Genomic DNA, 18,532 nt, shown 5'->3' on the forward strand with positions numbered 1-18,532 from the left:
CTAGCAAGCAGGCCAGCTTTTGCTGATCACGTTTTTTGCTTCTTAACTTTCTCTGTGTATCGAATAGGAAGACTCCTGCATCTCCTTGAGGTGGCAAGTATGTCTATGCTTACTTTTGAAAATGTTGCTGGATGCTTTCAAAGAGGACCTCTAGAACTGCTGTGAGGCTCCCCAATATTTCCATTTTCTTTTTATGTTTCTTTCTTTCTGGAGTGTCTTCATATGATGTTACAACTGAGACATCCCTTCTTTTTCCCCTCAGCTTTCAAATGTATATCAACCAGTATCACTTTTTTTTAATATATTTTAAGTTAGCTAAAATTTAAGAACTCAAGTGGAAAAAACTACTCCCACCAAGACATGTTCCTGTTTCCTTTGCTGAATCTTGATAAAAATCTGGCTTCAGGATAAGCAGGACTAGCCCATCACCTTTTCTTCTATGATAATTGGTTCTTTTGCCTACTTACTCCTTAAAATATGATAATAGCCTCTATAAGCAAGTGCAGATGCCTAGGAACTGTATGTTTACACTTTTAGATCATGCCTCTAGCTGGAGGAAAATCCTCCTGTTCTGTAATCATTTAAAAGAAAGTTAGAATGAATATCCACTACTTAAATCAATAGAATACACTGTAATCACCTTGAATAAAACCTTTTTTCATTCATGAATCAAAAATCAACTATTTAGAATTCTTACATTGCATAGTGTTGTGTTGTGAAAGAAACTTATCATCAGAAACAAAATAATTTTTTTTCTAAGCCAGGCCGAAGCCAAATTCTGTTTGGTCTGCTTATGAACCAGTGAATTTCCCATTTCTGGAATTTTAGGCAAACTTTCTGTAAAAAGTTCAATTGAATTGAATTCTCCTACTTAATCTTGCTGAGACAGATATCATAAGCTTAGATGGGTATCATACTGCTTGTGACACAACAGTTGTTAACTGTCAACGTTATCTGATCTCCCCAAACTAGTATTCAACTTCCCTATTACATTACTAAAAACAATTATCCAAAATTGAGATAAGCATTAACATATATCAAGTATTGTGCAGGTCCTATCTGTTAAAAAAGGAAAGCTAGAAAAATCTATATTGGAAATGCTGTTTTGGCTTAACAGTTGATTTCTCTAGGAGCAGTTTCTAGTCAATGAAAATGCGTTTCTATTTCAAATGCATTTCTATTTCAAATCATTTCCTTAGGAGTTTAGAGGAATGTAGTATAGTATAGTTAGTGAAGTTTGCTTAAGAAAGGAAGAGAACTAGGCTGCAAGAACAGCGAATTTTCTTTTAGCACTAGAGAGGATGTTTTTTCTCAGGTTAGGAATGGCATGGAAACTTCTGCTGTTATAAAAGCAAATTTGGATTAAACCCCTAATACTCTCCTAGGATTCTTGTTAATGGGACTTCCTTTGCGTTTAGATCAGTCTAATGATGCTTTGTCATTATGGTCTTTAAAGTGCAGTAATTTATGTTCTGTCTTCATTGAAATTGCTCTGTCTAGTGTCTTTCTCCTCCCTCATCCTCTGAATTCAGATTGATTGGCACTTACATTTCTTGTTCAGTGCTCACCTTGAAGTGGACTTTGAGCATCCAAAACTTGAAGCCAGAATGAAACAGAAGTACAATGGACAAAGAAAAGTATTTACACTTCAACTCATAAGTACTGAGGTAAAACACAGATTTCAAGTTGAGCTGGAAATGTGAAATCACTATTTGCAGTGGAATGCTGGCTTTACTAACAACATAAATACTTGTGTTTCCAATTCCACAAATAAGATAGATAACTAAAAGATAAGGGAAAAAAATTACTTTTATTGTATCAACTTGAAACAGAGTTTGTACCAAATTAAATGAGAGAAAAATAATAAATAAGCTCTTTCTAAAGAATGATAATGTAGAAAATAGTGACTCAGTGTTGCATGTTTGTGTTTTCATGCTTTAAAAAACCCAACATTTGATACTGACACTTTTAAAATTGCAGGTGCCTCCATTTACCTGGATATTTATAGGATGTTTACATTGCCTTTTTGATATTTTAAACTGAAGATATTTTTGATAATTTGATATTTAAGATATTTTGATGTTTTAAAAGTAAAGAGCAGTCATGTGATTTCAAAGGACCTTTCTCCAATTGACTTATCTCCTTTACCATGACTACTTTAGCTGTACAGCTGCGATCACTATAGTGTCAGAATGCCTGATAGCCAATTGGACTGTGGTTTATTTTTACTAGTCTGATTAAAATTACTTATGCTTTTAACTGAGCGATGGTTGTGGGCCTGTGTGACTTACATACCCAGTCCTGTAAGGCTCTGTCTCTTCAGTACTGAACCTGTGTGTCAGAGCTCCATGCCTTCCTTCCATGTCCATAGGTCAGGTATTTGTGGACCATTTATATTTTGTTGGTTTCCTGTGCTGGGTGGGATGCTTGAGCTGAGTAAAGTAGGTGGATGCTGTAGGACTCTGTTTCTGCTTTTAGAGGTGACTAGTAGGAAATGCAGAGTTGAAATAGTGCTCCTTCCTCTGTTTTCTTTTTTCTTTCAGTCAGTTCCCAAACTGCTTTTTGAATTTCTAAAACATGAATATCAGATAAATGGGAAAGTTGCTCAAATATCAGGCTGTGAAAAAGGCTAGCTTCCTTTGGAAAACGTGGCCGAATGTGAAAAAGCGTTCTTGTATTTCTGACAATGCATTTTTGATCTAAGTAAAAATTTGGGGTTTTTTGTAAATACTACTGCTGTCTCTCACTGTACATGCAGTCTACATATATGGTACACTACATTTTTATATTAGATCGTTGATATATAACCATCTATGTTCTAGTTACCTTGGTTACTGTAAACTATACTATTAAAAGAACAATTTTCATGTATAAATTCCTCTTTTTGATATGGTGCTAGTTTTATTCCTGTGTATTGACTTAGGCTTTGTAAATATGATAGAGAAGCAATTGTTTCCTGTCCAATTACCCTAACCTTTGCCTTGGCCATAAAACTTTATGCAAACTATTCCTTACAGTCTTTGCAGCCCAGTGAAACAAAGATAAACTCATAACTGTTAAAGATTTTTTGGCAAACTGCTTATAAGAGCTTTTAAAAAAATATAAGACTTTCAGCTGATGGAAAAGTATAAGAAGGAAAAAAAAGACTGCAGTCTTGCACAGGCAGTAATGATGACAGCACCATTAATAACATGGATCATTAAAATTTATAAAAAGCTATTCTTAATATAGGATATAAATACATTTCTCAGGCAGAGCTATGAAATTTATAACTTTTTTATTGTCACCAGAGGACCTTCCTAGTGCTCTGCACCCCTCCACTGTCTGCCCTCCATCATAAATCACTGTGTGGTTAATAACCTAGATTACAACTACCAGTTGCATTTACAGAATTAAATATTGACTATGTGAAAATGTTACTGCATTTTTACTGATCGAAAGACCGCAGAACAGCCCTGCAGGACATGTATCTGGACAGAAATATCAGTGTAATCTTTGTTAGAAACACAGTTATGGGATCTTGCTAACAATTGATAGTTTTCAGAAATAGAAAAGAGATGGTGGCCACACAAATCACCCAGAACAAGTTACATTAAAGGCCACCTCATTTTTAGTTGAAAAGTCTCAAGGCCAAATAATGAAGTAATTGTTAAAGGTAAATCATGGAAGTTACGGATAGAAAATGCCTGTGCTGGCAGAGACGTACCTCAAAGTCTAACACTCTAAAGTCTATTGCTTCTCAGAGGTCAGGTCTGAGAATTTGGTGAAAAACAGCTGCAAATATATCAATCAATGGGGCTTCTTCCAGGCTGGTTGGGAGCCTGGCACCTGGCATAGATATTAATACCTCATGAACCATTTCTCATCCAACCTCATGTCTCTTTTTTTCCATTGCTCATTGGTTGAATAATTCCAAGGGCCTCCTTGAATCTCCTCTTCATGATGACACATGACTTAACATGACTATTAAAGGAAAAGATAGCCTCTTAATAAAATTAATTCAGGGTTTGATCCATGTTATTTACCTAATTAGCTGATTTAATCCTGCATCAGAAGCCCTTGATATAATTTAATTACTAATACAACTTTTTGCCAAGATTCCAGATAAATTCATGTGTCCACATAAATTGCCATTTTCCCTGTCACTATTACACTCCTAAACTTTTCCTTTTCCTCCATATCTGTATATTTTTTGTCTTTTCCTCCTAAGGGAGAGTTCGGTGAGCATCCTGCCTCACATCTTGAAGGCAGAAAATAGAAAGCAAACAGAGAAAAGAAAGTTACTTTTGAAGTCTCCCAGAAATAATTACTCTGCTGCACTGGAAACAAATCCATGCTTCTAAGCTGCAACACGTTTTAATAATTATTGTAATAAAACACAATGTAATGAATTATTTTTCGATAAACCAGTGCTTTTAGATTTTTTTTTGCCAGTTTGAAATCTAAAAGGGGAAGCTTTAACATGCCATTTTTACATGAATTTCCACATAACCCAGAATGTTGCTTATGAGGCAAAAGTCTTCTTTGTCTCTGTGCATTTTAATGCTTATCTAAAAATGGCCTTTAATTTCTCAAAAACTTCTCTATTATCTTGCTTGCAGGCTAACATCAGTATTACACAAGAGGCTGCATTTCATTCATAGGCAAAAAGGGTAATTTTGTCTTTCTTTATCATATGCATCTCTCAAAATTGTGCGCAAGCTTAACAAAGTGGAGTTTTCAATCTGTAATAGAACCTGAGAACAGATGAGTTTTGCCTGGTTTAAAGCTTTGTAGCAAACACTTGCCACTTCTCAATGCATTTCATGTGGTGAAATGTCTTCACAGTAATGAGTGGGGAAAGATCGGATGCTGGATTCTTTTTTCTGCTAAAACTCTTTCTGGATCGAAAGAAGATGGCAGTGATTCTGGAGAGTCTTCTTGAAGATGTAGTAACAAGAGTACCATATTTGTGAAGTGTTTAACTTCTGAGATTTTACTTTTCCCTTTGATGTCTGATTCTCTTAATAATAGTCCTAGCCACTTGTCGGGTGATTTTGATTAATAATTATGTTGGTGTAATTTCCTAATTTTTTTTCCGGATTAAGCTGGCATGGAATTCTATAAGTTAGCCTTTAGGGCAGAATGGTTTGATTTGTAGTAATTAATAACCGATAGAGTATTTTTGGAAAGTTTTCCATTTTCTGCATATTAATACAGTTAAGACCAAATCTTTTTCCTCCTTCAAAAATAATAATATTGTAATAATACTTGTCTTTTCTCAAGTTCTTTTCCACTGAAAGGCTACATTAATAAAGTTCACTTATTTCAAGTATTATGAAAAATCTATTATCAGTGAAGGAGTTGTCCAAGATTATTCTATGTTGCATATCATTCCTGTTAGGTCAAATGTTCTGGCATTTATGTATCAGTGAAGAGCCTGATGAAACAGGGTAACATCCATGTTTGGGAGAGCAACGGAGAAGAAATTGGAAATGCGAGATGCTGTTAAGTGGTTAGTGGAAATACAGAAATGTGCATAACATCCCTCTGTGCACAAGCAACAGTGAATAATTCTTACCAGACAGAAGAGGTGTTTGCCCTACCTAGGTATCCTGCTGTCACACAGTTGTCTGGCTACATATCAGTACAGGAAATTTTTCAAAAGACGACTGTCTCCTGAGTGGCATTTTATAATTCATTCTTTGAAGCACTGACATCTGAAAGCCTCCGTCTATGTTTGCATGGCCATACCACCCACTTTTGTGCCTTTTTTGTCATGGTAGTATTGCAAGAGAGGCACGTATTTAGAGAATAGAAAGCAGAAAGAGACGGGTCAGGAAGAGGAGTAGGAAAAGGCTGTATAGAGGAAAAGAAGGCAGCAGAAGCATAATTCTCTCTTTAAAAGAGATGTTCAGAATTTTAAAGTTCCAGGACATGTCATATGGGACCTTCTGTCTGGCTTAGTCTAATCAAAGCATTCCTTAGGACAAGGAATATGGTGGCAGCCCCATTTTCAGTCTCAATATCAAGCTCTGCTTCCTTCTTACTAGGTTATTGAACCAAAGACTTTGAAAATGAGTGATGGGCTAAATAGCTAATCTTTGTTCCTCAGTTAGACTTAATATCAGAAACCTTAGTTCAGCCATTTCTGAAGCTTCGTTCAATTACTTGACATGATCTCAACATGTTATCAGCCAAGTCATTACACCTTTTAGTTTCAACAGATTCAAACTTAGAATGGGGTAAGTAAATCCAAGAAAAACCTTAGATATCATGATGCCTTTCTTTTAGGTGTCTTTTAATGTCTAATAGAGTCCACAGCTCTGAATTAGACACCTGTGTTATGCCCATGAAATGTCTACCTTCGGGATTTGGATATTGAGCCTTGCTAGCAGAGTCACCAACATGCCTCCAGGAAAAGTGCTAAGGAGGATGTGTTGTTTCTTGCATCTCACACTCTTTTTTGAAATGTCAGGAAAATTACAGAATGCCGTACCAGTATGAAGGTAGGCTGTGACTTGGTGGAGCTTAGGGTTGCCTCCATTTCAGATCAGGAGAGACAGACAGGACAGTGTCTAGAAAGACGAAATAAGGTTATCTTCAAATCTTGATTCTGGGTTTGTCCTTCTACAAAATAACAGAGGCTAACTATAGAGGAAAATTAGAGTAATGCTGACTTGAAAAGCCTTTAAAGTACCATAGAAGACACACTCAGGATTTACTGTACTTTTTAGCTTAGATAAGTGTTTGGACCATTATTTTTGGATTTTTGTTCTTTCATCTTTCATATTGGAACAATAATTTTGAAAAGTTGGAAACTCTGATCCTGAGGTGAAAAAAGGAAAACAAAAGCAAAAAGACCAGAACTTTTCCTGAAACTTGTTTTATAAAATAGTACATGCCAATGTAGTTTTCTTTCTAAAAATGTAACTGACACATAGTAATATGATCTGTTTAGTATCTTGAATAGCTACCTCTTTTGCTTGCTGATGTTAAACTAGTGTTTATTTGAACTATAATAGTTTAAGCTGTGACAATCATCAAGTTTCCACTTGGACGTGATGCAGAAGAGTTCTAATTAACTAATGCTAGGTATCTTAGTAGCTTTAACTAGTCACTCCTCTTTCTTTTTTTCACATTCTTTAGTTTTTGAATGATTTTTACTTTATGAGCTTGAGACAGGCTGCTTAGCAAGATAGATTAACATCTTCTCAATACAAATAAAACTTCATGAATAACCTGTTAGGTTTGCTATTTCTAACTAGAAATATGACAAGGCCCAACAAAACCCCAGACAGAATGTACATATTCCTGCAAGTTTACAATAGGAATGACTAATATTTTTTAAAAATCTGTTACTATGTGGGTATTTATATTATGACTTTTTAGCTCCTGTTAGAAAATATAATTGTACTAGTGACTCTTAGTTCCTTGTTCCAACCTTTGTGGACACAGTGGCCTTCAACAGTGACCCTCAACCATGAAAAATTACAGGCATCCACCATGAAAAAAATTGGGAAGGAAACCAGACACTTCCATATGAAAAATCAAAAGATAGATACCTTTTTTATCAGATTTTTTTATTCTGGCCCTAGAGGTTTTCCCCTGCTTACAGACTATCCCATGTGGCTGGGAAGATAACTTTGCTTCTCTCTTCTTTGTATGTCTGGTCCAGCAATTGCAATCAGTGCTCATGCCTTTTTTTTCCCCAGAAAAATAAGAGAAATTAATTCATATGTAGTTCAAATATATAGGCCTAGACAACTATAGAAAGTGATATGAAATTATCACAAAAATAAAAATTAAATAAAGACTACTGCTGTTTACAACATGGTAGAAACGTATCTCACCTTTATGGGACCAAACAGTAGCATAATGGCTGGAGGAAAGTTCTGTCTTGAGAGTTTTGTTGCACAGGTCCTGTACTTCTTTCCCAGCCTTCTTTTTTTTTTCCTGTGCAGATGTCTGGTTTTACAGGAGATGTTGATTAGAAGTAATACTTTTCTGATATAAATGTAATCTGATTACCTGACTGTCTCTTGGCATTTTCTGTCTCTTCTCCACAACTTTTCACAATTCCTCATCTTTTATTTTTGTTAATTAGCATGTATAGAGACACTGTCTGTGTTCAGCAGATCCTTACAAAGATTTTTTTAGTCAAAAGTTTCTATTTTGCACCCCCTGCCCCTACAGAATCTTTCATACTTGCCCTTCAGTCATTTCTTTGTAGAGCTAAAGAACCCTCTCAATGTCTTTAACACTTTCATGCACAAGTTTCTATTCAGAATATCTCAGATCAAAGAAATATCTCTTCGAGAAAAGTAGATACTCACCAGTAAGAATTAAAACTATTCCAGTTTTTGCAGTAATGGGGGGGGGGTATGGCCTGTACAACTAGCTGGTTAGTGCTTGGCACAACAATTAATAGCTTGTTCACCTCCTATAAAAGACATAGAGAATGGGGTATCTATTGTATAGCTGAGCACAGTCAGCTTGATTTCATTTGTTCAATGTCATGTTATTAAATGGTATCCCAAATTAATGTTTATATCTCTCAGTTGTTACATTCCATCTAAGATAGCACCATGAGCTCTTTGAATCATTGGTGGAGTTTCCCTCACCTACTGACTGGCAAAGATGAAGGAGACAAACAGGATCAGCATTCTGCCAACAGGAAGAAAAATGTCTACTTAGCAAACCATAGGGAATGCAATAAAAGTTGAAATAAAGCTTCTGAAAAGACTGTGTGTTAGGCTAAATCTTCCATAGCCACTTGTTAATCTCGTAATATTGTGCTCAATTCAGAAAGTATCACAACTGAGTATGGAACACAAAAATAATGGAAAACCTAAGCATAGACTTTTCATTTATGCTTTGAAGACTTCTTATGTAGCTTTTTGAACTGTGTCTTTCTCTGTGTGAGTTTGTATAAACAAGCATAGAACAGGAGAATTACAGAATAAAATCTAAATAATGGTTTCATCTTGATTCAGCCATGAATGTGAACTCGATAGCTAGCTACCAGCTTTTTATTTCTGCTATACAATCTGTGAGAAGTTGGGGGAACTTGTTCTTTATAAAATATTATTTAGTTCATAAAAGAATAAAACTACTAAGACTTATTTTTTCTTCCTGAAGAACCTGAACACTTAAGCCATCTGCATTCAACAGTTCTACCATGCTGTTTATTCAAATGAGAATTCTTAACAAAAAGGTTACTTCTTTGGGCCAGTTCAGCTTGTTTGCCCAGCAGGAGCTCCACACTTTATTTAGGCTTTTAAACTCCATATCAGAAGCATGAGTCGATGTTTAGTGCACAATAGGGATACAGTATAACCTAATATATGCATTTTTCCTTCAGAATTCTAATAGTTTAGTACTGAAGGAAATTTACACAAGCTTTATAGAAATTAAAGCAAGGCATTTATTTCATTCAGAGAATTCAGTGACTTCCAATGGTTGCACTGCTAAGGACTCTCAGCTTTGAAAGGAACCTTTTATTGTGCAGGAAGAAAGCTCAGATATAGCACTAAGGGAAAATTTCGGAGTCCAGATTAGCATGCCTAGCAACTCATTGCTGTGTACCATTTTTTCCCAGTCCCCTACTAGCTGAACTCTTTCCGCACATCTTTAATTGATTGGGTTAATATAAACCCTCGGCACTACCAGTGTTTGTGTGGCCCCCATAATAAGGTTATTGTGTGCTTCTCTCTACTCTTGTGTTCCCTATTTAGGAATGTGTCACTCTGAGCGGTTCAAAGTGTGAGCAAATGAAAAAAGCCACAATCACTTCATTAATGATTTGTAAACAGAATATCCAGTACTGACGCCACCTGCATAGGCTTTCAGAAGAAAAAATACTGGATTTGCTGAAGCTCTATGTAGAATCACTGTGGAATTTAATTCGGCAGAGTAAATAAATGCCCCAGTTAACACTTTTATGCTCAACCAAATGGTTGTATTTAGAGAAAACAGTTTCTTTCTTCAAGGAAAAATTCAAAGGATACATGGGATAAAGATAAAAAGAACACCCCAAAAACAAACAAACAAAAAATAACCCTTAAATCTCTCCCAACAAGTTTACGCAAGACGGCACACAGCAGTGGTTGAAATTATAAGGGCAGACAGCAAAATGTGTTTAAAAAAGGAATGTAAAGTAAGAAAAAAGTTCACTGAAAATTTCAAAATAGAAGCACATGTGTTTATAACTTCAGTTTGCTGCTGCTGTAGGCCTCATTAAAACAAGCCTTTGTTTTTTTCCTTTTCAAACACTTATGACAGCTAGAAACAGCTTACCGGCTGCATACAGTCATCCTGGCCTGCCAAGATATCATATAATCATTCTCAAAGTCTGAAAATGGGTATCCACCACTACCTTTGTGAAGATGTCAAAAAGCCTAGAATTGCTCTGCATGCATACAGTTCTAACTGTACTGAATAGCTGTTGATTTGGGAAAGACTTTTAGTAAATACTAATGAGGTAGCATTATCTAGTGTATCTTTCTAAATTAAAGGCAAGCTTCTTACATGGCAGCAGATATGCACAGTTTTAAGACGTGTCAAATACTGTGAATTTCTCCAAATCCGGGGGGGGGGGGGGGGGGGGAAGTAAGGCTTGTTTCTGAAATGCCAGGCATTCAGTCAGTCAGGGTTGCCTTCAATGCCAATGCAAACCCCCTTATCAGCCAGGAGATCACCTGACTCCTATATCTGATCTGCTATCTTTCTGTACTCCACCTAAAGGAAGCATGTTACAAAGGAAGGACACATGAAAAGGAAGCTGAGAATATTTTGTTCTGCGCATCTAAAACCAACTGTGTCACACAATACCTGAACATCCCATAAGTAATCAGTGGAGTTGGTCCACGTTTTCACTGGAGTAGCTGAGAAGAGATTTTGACCCTGGCTGAAAACATCACACTGCAGAGGGAAGGTCTTTTGAGGGAAGAATGGCTACTGAGTGAGGTACAACTTGTACATTTTACAGTCACCAGCGCTGTTGTGTTACCTACAGCCAAGAGAGCGGAGACAGCATTTCTCTCTTCAGGGAAGGCTTTTGAAACACCACTTCTTGGAGAAGGAAGCAGCTGCCCATCCTACAGGATATACAGCCCTACTCCACTCTCCTGCTTGTGGTGCTCTGTACGATGCCCTAGTGGGAAGGGTGAAGTGAGCTCCAGCTCTCTAAGCATAACAGAAGAATAAGTTTTATACAAAAGCATCAATTAAAAGCTCAGTCACAATCAAAAAAGCACGCAGAATCATTAGGAAAGAAACGAAACAAAGCAGGGGATGTTGCTGGGGTGATGGAGGTGGAATGGATCAAATGCATCTTCGAGACTACAGGCAGTGCTCCTCCCTCCCCAGAAAGAAAGTAGTAAAACTAGTAAGGGCACAGAGAAGAAGCTGAGGTTTAAAATTTAAATAACCTACTTCCAACAATGAAAGAGTCCAAATTAGGTCCAAAAGGACTTGGGAATGCCTGAAACCCTGTGCCAAGATCAGTCATCTTCATTGTGTAGCATGAGATGACATCCGTTTCCTGAATGCTTGACTATCCTTCATTTTAATGGTTTAAGTGCCATTGACTAACTGTCCCATACAAAGATGTAAAGCAGGATTAACGGAAATGGAACATAATTCTAGGATCCAGAGGCTCTATGCTCTTGCATCAAGAAAATATTGTTGTCATAGTACTGTGAAGATCTTTGTCATTATCATTGACATCTTTCTCAGTCCTCACTTGTGGGCTTAGGGTAGTTTTATGTCCTCATATAGTACAGTTTTGAAGCACATTTTTACCAGGTTTTAGGGTTCTGGAAAGGTTCAATATTGTAAACAAGGTCTAAAGAGCTACAAATACCTTCAAAATAGCTCAAAATTATATGCAAGTGAATGAGCAAAGAGAACCCTGAGCAATCTGAACTATTATAGTTTGCCCCAAATGCAACAGACAAAGCAAGTCAAAGGAGTTAGAGGGAGCATGAGTTAAAAGACAAGCAAGGCTAATGTGCGTCATTAGCAATTCACTCTTTCTCCAAATCAAATGAGTCATCCTCCAGCTCTTTCTAACAACAGTGGCATCCCCTGAAGTATGTGATTCTGGACAGAATAGTTTTAGTTTTATCTGCTACTTTTCTTGCATACTGTACATAAAAATCAGTGATGTGGAGCTGCTACAGAAAAGCTTGTGCTTCCTGAGAAGTCTCACAAAGGTACAGGCAATATTATTACCCAGCCATAAGTCCACTTCTTCTCCTATTTTAAGCAATTGTGGCCAGATATACTTGAGAATTCAATTATTTCACATGCCTCCAGCACCATTACAAAGGAAAAATTCTAAAACTAGTATAATTTCCACTTTAGGAACCCACTTTAGGTGTGGGTTCGGAGGATTCTCAGGTGAGCAAGCTGGGAAGTGGTTATCCAGTACTTGTAATTATAATACTGGAGAAGTCTGTTCTGTGATGTGCTTTCAGTGTCAGTTCCTTGGTGCATTCCTTTGGACTGGGACCTAGAAGTACAGCAAACCTCTCAGATGCCCTAGTTCTTTTAGGAGGAAATCCACACACAGGCAGGAGTGGAGTTGCGGGGTGTTCCCACTTTACCTGTCTGAGGGACCAGGACAGGAGGAAACACCACAGACCCCATCGGCCCCACAGACTGGACACAGATCACATCTTTCAACAAACAAACAAAAATCCTAAAAAGCTTGTCGCCTTCTCTGATGCTTTGCCATACTTGATGGATTGTGCCTTTTGCCTCAATTTTAATCTGAAGAAAATGCAGTTGCTTGACTGATACATAGTAAAACTGGAATAGCCCTCTTAGCCAGGACAGGTCTGATCGTTGCAGTCACTAAAATGTCATACTCACTAAAAATAGCGAGTTACAGCATCTTCTCCTAGACTAACTACCTAGTTGTTGAGTAATTAATTAGAAATGATTTAGATTGCTCCTTGTTGAAACACAGTATGTAGATCTGTCAGGACAGATGTTCAAAAATAGAAAACAGGCTTTTTTGTAATTTTGTGAATGTAAGCTAAAGCTTCTTATGAATTACTTCTAATAAATTATATTAAATTCTGTGCTTAGTGATAACTGGAGTTTCAGAATGACTACAGATTTCTTATGCTTCAGTAGAAAAGACAATTTAATGTGCGGGAGGTATAATTCAAAAATTAAATCTGTGAGTTTAGGAACATTCCACTTTCAAAAATGGAAGTAAAATAACCATTTTAACCAAAAATAAATTGATCATATTTATTTTTATAATTTTGTTTCTTTCATTAAAAATCAAATATCTCAAACTGACCTGGTTGTAATTACTGTTTTTTTAGGAGAAAACACAGAAGTCTGCTTTGCAGAAATTACTTTTTTTTTCCCTTTGCCAGCTCTACCTTTTCCTTAGACTTTGCCAAAACTGTTATGTTCCCCAGAGTATTATGAGGAATTATATTTGTGGGATTTCAAATTATAGTAAAAGGGAATTGCATAGTGGCCCTTTCTTATGTGCAAGCAAATCTTATGATTTTCTGCTGGAAAGGGAGTGTGTGATGCCTTTGAGAAAAGAAGCAGCTTTTGCCAGTGCTAACAAGCTATAGCCTACAAAATAATTTCATGAAGCTGAGCATTTGATTCATTTAGGAATTCATGCTCATCATTTTTTTGAAATTTTCTAATTCATATTACACAATCTGTAAATACCTCAGATTAGCCCTTAATTGGCACATACTAGAATGTGACAAAATCAATTCTTTGCGCTATAAACTTGAGTAACTTGTTTTTAAAAGAAACCCAGAATCTTAACTTAGCTTTCTTAAAGAGTGCGGTCAAAGATTTACAATTCCACTTGGGAATGTTTTCTAATCTACCACTCAAGGTAAATGGAAAATTAGAGACAGATTTTTCCATTCCAGAGAGGCACTGAATAGCGAGGAGAGGCTGATGTTCTTTGCAGTTGTGAATAGCAACAGCTACATTCACTCATCTCCCTCTACTTCCTTCATCATGAATTCATATTACTTTACGGATTTCTATGGCTTTTGTTAAGGTGTAGGCAAATATAGTAAAGATCAGTTCGGAGGTAAAACAGCATAATGAAAAGTATTTTTCAAAATGTAAGCTCATTCTAGTCTCCTTTGTGATTTACTTTTTATTTTTCAGGTTGTAACACTATGACACACAGCCATATCCTGCCTGATACACACCACAAATCTCAGTAAACCTGGAAAAACAACTATTTCAATTTGTGACATGATTTTTTAGATAGATCTGGATATCTTGAAATTCTCTTCTCAAAGAAGATGGAAAAGGGTTCAAACTTGGCTAAGTATTTTTTTGTTGTTTTCACAGCAGTGCAATGTTTACACAGTGTAGCAGTAAAAATTGACTTAATTCAGCTTTGTCTTAAACTGTGAAAAGGACATTCATTCTTCTCCTGTATCATTAATAAACTTAATGCATAGTCATTATGATAATAACAAAATGTTACTTATATTTTATTGTGTCTTTTATTTAGATTAGAATTGCAGAAGGGTTTACTAACTGATGGACAGCCTATACATTCAAATACCAACTTGACTACTTCTGTGCAATTCCACCCAGAATAAAATTGGCAACTAACATTGTATTTAAATAGGACTACAATACATCTTCACTGAAAGCTAAGATGAGCTTTTTGTCTAGGTTGGACATGACTGCTGTGGGACACAAGACCCTCAAATAACCACTGACTTGAGTAAGGTCTTGGTTCCCTCTGAAGGAGCAACTGCTTAATTCATTGCACGGGCCAAAGGGGGTGCTATTGGCTGCTGGAGAAACGGCTGTGGGAACAGGGAAAGAGCAGAAAGCTTGCATCGAGGCCATTGTTAGCTGCGCGTTTTGGAGTATATGTATCTACTTGCTTGTTTTGACCTCTCTAGGTAATTGAGAATGGAAGCTTGGAGATAAAACATTTTTTCAGTGCAAAGAGTTTGCAACATTCCTTAATACACTGCTTAGTAAAAAGATTGTGGGACTCAGTGGGTATCCGATTGCTTTAATTTGGTAGGTCTTAGATGTTTGATTGCTCATTCTGTGACAGGTACTTTATATGTATCCCATGTCTCAATTATCAAATGTATTAAAATGGGAAAAGATGGACTGCCGCTATGTGCTGAAGGAACTTGTCTTTCACAAATAATGAAAAAGAAGTAAAAGTGGGTTAGTGCGTTGTTTTTCCCAATCAGGAAGGTTAAAGTCCTCTGGCATTTTTGTGTTTTTATTAGCAAGTATTTACTTTCCTCAGCTTCACTAGAAAGCTTGTTATTGTTTAGGGCAAGAAAGTTTGAAAACAGCAGGTTTCAGATGTATTTTACCTTCTGATACTGAGTGGCACTGCTAGTTTGATCCCTATTCATTAAAATAATATCAGTTCCTTCCCCTCCCCTCCCCTCCCCTCCCCTCCTCTCCTCTTTTCGATGAAAACTAAAACACATTTTTTACTTTAGACTTTTTACTGTGACCCTTCAAACAAGGGGAAGAAAAACCCTCACCATGCGGTTCACAAGGAGAAGAATAATCAAGAGATCTTTTCTGTTCATATTTTTATCTGGCTTTTGTCTTTTTTAGCTGTTTTGGTGACATTTGCTTTGAAAATGTAGGTCTTTGTTTTATGCTTCTTGAAAGATTGTAATTGATTCAGTTGCTATCTATGTGCACATGATGAGTATTTGTTGTGTAGATGGAATCAGTACTGGCAGAATATTGCTGCATGCTGCATGTTGCATTATTCACTTTCATCTGCATGCAGCTCGTGGCTGGCAGGCTCCTCACAGCTACCTTTAAAGTGGCTTATCCAATATAAAACTCTGGCTTGTTCAGTAGGAAACCTAGGAGATCAGTTGTCATATTGGAAGCCTCCTGCTGAATTCAGGAGAGAATACAGAGGAGGGGGCATGCCTCGTTCTGATAGAGGGTTGTTTGAGACGGCCTTACTGTGCTCCAAAAAGCTCTGGTCATTTGTGTCAAGTTATTGCTATGTCTGAAAAGCAAAACTGCATTTAATTTAGCAAGGGTAAATCCTGGGGTAGGAACAACACATATTTTTCCCTTAGTTATGAATTTAATGTCCTGTTGCATTACAAAAAACAAAATAATATCTTAGAAAGTTGGTATTGGTAACTGTGTTTCATAGTGTRTTAATACTTAAAATAGATTTCCATTGGCATGTCTCACATTTTTGCCTTTGACTTTTTGTGAGAATCATCCAACTGGCTTCAAAGTGGGAATACAATACTGAAAGTCAATGGATATACTTTTTAGCAGGATACTATACACTCAGACAATTTCTTGTTCTCCACACCATTTTGTTAACTTGAGTATTTCTGTTAAGGCATTGAAAGAAGCGCTGTAATGAATCTATAGACCGCAATTTTGCGTCCCTAGCTTACTTCTCCAACAAGGAGGTACTGCCCCACAGCAAAATGGACCATGTGCCTGCRCCTCAGCTGCATTAGCATGAAAGCTCAGGGCTCACATCACCGGTGGTGGTGGGCTGATATTAAGCAGCCAAACTTTTTAATGGGTCAACTTTGCCCTTTTGCTGACTTTGTTGTCAGGGAAGTATGGTGGAGTACTAACATCTTAGGCTTCTGCACAGCATGAACTGCAACTTATTTAGTCTCTAGTCTGGAAAATGTCGTGTGAGAATGAATGCAGTAAATAATTTTTGCATTGGAAACTGTTGTTAAGCTTTCTTGTTTAGCTCTGTCCATGATACTTAAAGTGCACTTAGATCAAATATGAAAATTGCTCTTACGTCCTGTGCCAGCCAAGAAGATTACAGTTTTGTCAGTACTTTGGTGATTTTGCAGTGACAAATGAACCTTAAACAACAAATCCTAAGGGTCTAACATATAATTGACAGACAAAACCCCCTCTTTTTCAACCCCTGCATCATAGTCTTTGCTCTATCCCACTGCATTATGGGCAAGTTGTACAGAAGAGGGAGCCCTTGGTGTCTAGGAGGTGTCAATGAAGCAGCTGGCAACAAACAAACAAACAAACAAACAAACTGAAAAAAGGAAATAGAAACTTACTATTTCTTCGAGAAGGTTTTGGAATCAGTAGGCTGGCTTAAGGTATAAAAGGCAGAAGAGAATCTCTTTTGCAAAGATAGATTACATACTTACTCACCTACCTGTTAATTACTGACAGCGTATAGCCTCTTTCCTAATCGACTATTTTGTAACAACATTTGCCCAAGCTCTTCCATGTTTACATTACATTCCCTTCTTTCATTCTGGTCTGAATTTTTACATTTTGTTTAGCAATCAATGACTACCTAACTTTACAGAAAAAGTATATATTTAGCATCTATTACTATTTCATGGAATGTTTGCAACTAAAAATATTTCAGCACTAGGTTAGAATAACTAAACTGTGGTATCCTGATAAAAAATAATTCTTCAATACACATGGAATACTAATCACTAGAACTTTTCAGCAAGGTATCGCATATCTATACTTTGACTGATAGTTTGCGTTAGTTTGCCTTATAGTATGGTGTTATTTACATTTGTAAGTTACACTTTTTGGAAGGATTTCAACCACTGAGAGGTTACTAGCTACAAGTCCTTTGAAATGTGCTTCTTTTCATGGTATTGTTGTTATTGCCTTCAGCCAAAAGTGTATAATGCAAATTGTGATATGAGTGGAAGGAAATATTATATATAATAATAGCAAAAAGTGTTTATTTGCAGATTTCTCAAGGGCCATTCAAGCAAGACACTAGAAGGGTTTTTGTTTTGTTTTGTTTTGTTTTTGCTTAAGGCATAGTTTGTAGCCTTAGGTTTTTAGGTTTGTTCCCCTTTCCTTCCTAGAGCATACTGAGATCTGAAACAATAAATTTTCTTTTTCTGTGATTATGGAAAATAATTCATGATGTATCAGATTAGAATTCAACAGAATTGTTTAGGTAGTTCAAAGACTGATTATAATGTTAATTTTTCCAATTTCTCATATTTTAATGAATTTCCATATAGATTAGTGTTTGCCTGTTAAGGGCCTTACCATTAAAGTAACATACAATGCCTTTTGATCTATTCATGATCAGGTACAATTAGGCTTTTTAAAAAAGTGGAAAATTACTAGGACAGGAAATTTTCAAGACAAATACTTCTCTGCCATGTGACCACTTCATTTTTTTCTAATGGCAGTGAAAATAATTTACAAATACAGTGAAACCTATTAGTTAGTATGACACCAAAAAGACTGTTGTCTAATAAGAAGAGAGAAGTAGATATTTTCTTTTGTGCAATGCTACATGTAGAAGCTATAAAAAAAAACAAGAAAAAAAACAAAGGTATTGTAGGCTCTCTTAAGGATTTAAGTGAGCACACAACTAGTGAAGAATGAATGAAATAAAGAACACTTGCTAAGTTAATGCTGTTTGATCCATTTRCATTTTTCAGAATGACAGAAATATTTACACATAACACCAAATGGAGAAATAATGGCTTAAGAGCTAGATTTCAGTTTATTTGGGTGAAGTTTCATTTATTGCCTT

This window comes from Apteryx rowi, unplaced genomic scaffold (assembly GCF_003343035.1).
Source record: "Apteryx rowi isolate R43461 unplaced genomic scaffold, aptRow1 scaffold_218, whole genome shotgun sequence".
Lineage (NCBI taxonomy): Eukaryota > Metazoa > Chordata > Aves > Apterygiformes > Apterygidae > Apteryx > Apteryx rowi.